Below are 4,025 nucleotides of genomic sequence, written 5' to 3'. Positions count from 1 at the left end.
ACTGTAACATGCCGGAAATGGCCTAACGATTAATGTGCTCAGCTGTGAATCCATTACCATGGAACACTGTAACATGCCGGAAGTGGCCTAACGATTAATGTGCTCAGCTGTGAATCCATTACCATGGAACACTGTAACATGCCGGAAGTGGCCTAACGATTAATGTGCTCAGCTGTGAATCCATTACCATGGATCACTGTAACATGCCGGAAGTGGCCTAACGATTAATGTGCTCAGCTGTGAATCCATTACCATGGATCACTGTAACATGCCGGAAGTGGCCTAACGATTAATGTGCTCAGCTGTGAATCCATTACCATGGATCACTGTAACATGCCAGAAGTGGCCTAACGATTAATGTGCTCAGCTGTGAATCCATTACCATGGAACACTGTAACATCCCGGAAGTGGTCTAATTATTAGTGTGCTCAGCTGTGAATCCAGGATTAAGGGTTTGTGGCCCGTTGCTCTCCGCACTTTTGGACCCAGGCCTAAGCTATAACAGTTGACAGTCAAATGGAGCAGACAAGAGTAGCCAAGAGTTGGCGGTTGATGCTATCAGATCAAATTAGGGACGGTTGTATGCATATAGCACTTTGCAGTCTTGCACGAAAATTATGAAATAAATACACACTATACTGAAGTTTTTCATCATCTGATCTACAAATGTACTGTTCTCTTGTAAAATAAAATAAAAATAATGAAACTGATCTTCTGTGGGTTATTTTTGTGCCTTACAATTTTCCAATGTTGTTATACAAATCCTTACGACTCCCCATTCTTACTGTCATTTACTGACATTAATCGGATCAAACGAGAAGAAACACTGTAACTGTAATTATCCTTACGAGTTTGTTCCTAGAGAATCAGCGAGAGAATTCTAAAGATCATGCCAATGACATTTCTTTATCACAATATCTTTGAATTATCAGTTTTCTGATAATGTTATATCTCAAGTAATTTAGTAACTTCAGTTTCTCTTTAAATTAATCGTAATGTTACTGCTGATGTGGTCCCCTCTGCCCGGTGGATCAGCGGTAAAATTTACGGACTTAAAAAGCAAAACATCCGGGGCTCGATTTCCCGCGGTGTAAAGAGCATAGATAGCCCATTGTGTGGCTCTGCGCTAAAACAAACACGCTATTCAGTGTAGACATACCGAAGATAAGAAATGACTTGGTACCTCATGAATCTCCCATACATTATGAAACAGACTGGAAGTATCCGATGAGAAGGGGAGTGAATACTTTCTTCTGGTGTTCCAAAACTTCACGTCCCGTAACCAGTCTAGACATGAAATATTGATCTGTGTTCTCGTTTGTTTTTTGTTTTATTCCGTGCCTTAAGATGGTCTTCTTTTTCCCTCTAGATCTTAAAACATGCACTGAGCCTAAAGTAGCCAGAAACAGCTGCAAGTCACGTGCTCTTGACAATCTTGACAAACGAATGTTTGGAAAAAAATACCTTAACGCAATGAATGTCGGGAAATTGGAAGGCTGTTCTATTGATCGTCGTCCAAGAGTGAGCCGGTATCACGTCGAACTTGTTGTGGAACACCAAATTAATGTTTTCGATTCACTGAATTTCCCGTACGCCGTTTCAGCAGCCTCCGACAGGTTACTTCTTTAGCTGCTAGCTCTCGCTAATAAGAGACTTGCGATTAAACGTGTTATATTTTGTCTCACAATAAGTACAAGTTATCGATTTGCAGTTCTGCGGTTGTACGAGGTATAACTTTAAAATAATCAATCCTTTTAAATATATATCTGGCGGGGGAGGAGGTACACGTAAAATTATGACTAGATCGGTTTTACTAAATGTTATAAGACTCGGGAATTTGAAGAGGAAACACGATCTTCGAATTATTGGAAACCGAAGCGACGTTGGACACTTGCCAATAACTCTTGGTTATAATACAGACGTTCAAAACTTAAGACATGGGTGAAATCGAAGACACGTGTAACAAATCTACGTTCGTTGGCCATTGAATGTGAAGAGCACGACAAACAAAATGACTGCCACTGACTACATACAGGGTAAGACGAAAAAACAAAAGAGTGCAAAATACAAGTCACTAATTAAAATATAATTAGAATATTTGCACAGTAAAATTAAACAAAATCTAATGTACTGGAGATTACGAATTTCTATAAAATTATCTGATTTATATTCTCAAAAGGGGTAGCGACAAAATTAAAAATGTTACTGAAAGATGTATCCTATACCACAGTCGACTTCTGAGCTGGAGTAAACATTTCAATTTCTTAAGAGTTATCGATTCTAAATCACAGACTTTTAAGTATTGCTTTCATTTCATTACCTTCGTAAAAATGTTATATAATCAGGCTTAATAAACACGTTTTTCATATTAAGGGTAAATAATACCCAATTACGTTAGCTCATATGCCAATTGGTGGAACCGTGATAGTCAATCAAATATGTGTCTATGATTTTGTTTGTTTGTTTGTAATTAATCATAAAGCTACACAATGGGCTATTTGTGCTCTGCCCGCCACGGGTATCGAAACCCGGATTCTAGCGTTGTAAGTCCACAGACATACCGCTGTGCCACTGGGGTGGGCACGTGTCTATGAAGCAGACATTTTATTTGGATCCAGGAGTCGCCAAGTTTATAACTTTTTAAACTTTATCTTCTATATCTTGACAAAACGTGCAATTTATTTTAAAATGATACAGGACTAACATTTCCGTATTTGCCTTCTACACCATTTTCTCCCTTCAGCGTTTCGTTAGTTATTCCAATACTGTCTGCCTTTTTGATTAAAGATAAAGACGTGTATTAAAACTAAAAGCCATACTCTATTGATGACCGTCTGAAGATATGATCAGTATGTTGATAATTTGTGAAATATGAATAATGTATATATATGTTGCACTATACAACAACATATTGTTTTTATGGAAAAGGTAATATATTTATCTGTATGATGGTATATGTATAGATATAGTTTTTAATTCAATGCTTTTATTATTCATTCGATTGTTTGGGCATTAATTGCCTGGGGTTTCTTGTTGATGTATGTTTCATGAAAAAGGTCAGTTTCTTAATTGTATAAACTTAAAATAATAATAATCCGTGTTTTCGAGTGCATTCGTAGGCTAATAAACCATTAAAATAAATTTGTAACAGAAGGAGAAATATAAGAATACACCTGTAGACAGGTGCAAGTATCTAGAAACATTAATAACCTAAATCTTAAATACCAACAGTATAACTGCACTGAGTATTAAGAAGATGAAATACAAATGCATGAAACTCAAAATTATTTGACAGCTGTTATAGGACTCGTAACAATAAATAATGGTCTGGTCTGGTGGTTAAGGCGCTCGACTCGCAATCTGAGGGTCGTGGATTCGAATCCCTTTACCGAACATGCTCGCCCTTTCAGTCGTGTGGGCGTTATAATGTAACTCTTATCTGTTCGAATAGTGGGATCTGACCGTCACTCTTATAGCGTAACATAGCCTCAATGTGAGTAGGGCGTTTCTGTGACAACGGGTTGCGAGCCAGGAATTTTTCGGTTCAGAGTCCGGGCGGACTAGTTACTAGGCAATGCCTAGCTCCCCCCAAAAAAGAAGATAAAACTATTTTGGGTAACATAAAGTTTTATCTCTGCTTATTGCTTTTATTTTTCTTGGTCTTAATAACTCTTTCTTGTGCATTGATAGTAAGATTTTGCGAGGACACGTTTTTACAGAATCGTCTACTGACAGTTCATCCCTTTTTTCTTTTACAGCAGATGACAAGGAAGATTCCCAACAATATACAGATAACCCATTTATATAAACGCTGTCATGATGGAATTTACTTTGTCAACTAAATACAGAATGTTACATATACATATATGTATGTCACGATCGGATTTACTTTTCAAACGCTACATGAAATGATATATATATACTATGTTTATATATAATCTAAACGCGTTTGTGTGTGTGTGTGTGCGCGCGCTTTTCTATAGCATTTCAACACATTGTTTGTTTGTTTGTTTGTTTTGGAATTT

General features: G+C 37.2%; 1 long non-coding RNA gene across 1 annotated transcript in view; it reads right to left on the bottom strand.

Moving 5' to 3' along the window:
- LOC111087512 overlaps window positions 1–1,269 on the bottom strand; it is a 7,409-nt gene extending 6,140 nt beyond the window's left edge. Inside the window, exon 1 of the long non-coding RNA XR_002612188.1 lies at window positions 1,184–1,269. This is a non-coding gene — a long non-coding RNA (uncharacterized LOC111087512). The remainder of the gene's footprint in view (window positions 1–1,183) is intronic.
- Between the last annotated feature and the right edge of the window lie 2,756 nt (window positions 1,270–4,025).

Source organism: Limulus polyphemus, unplaced genomic scaffold (assembly GCF_000517525.1).
Source record: "Limulus polyphemus unplaced genomic scaffold, Limulus_polyphemus-2.1.2 Scaffold2242, whole genome shotgun sequence".
Taxonomy (NCBI): Eukaryota; Metazoa; Arthropoda; class Merostomata; order Xiphosura; family Limulidae; genus Limulus; species Limulus polyphemus.
This window is presented reverse-complemented; position numbering and strand designations above follow the sequence as displayed.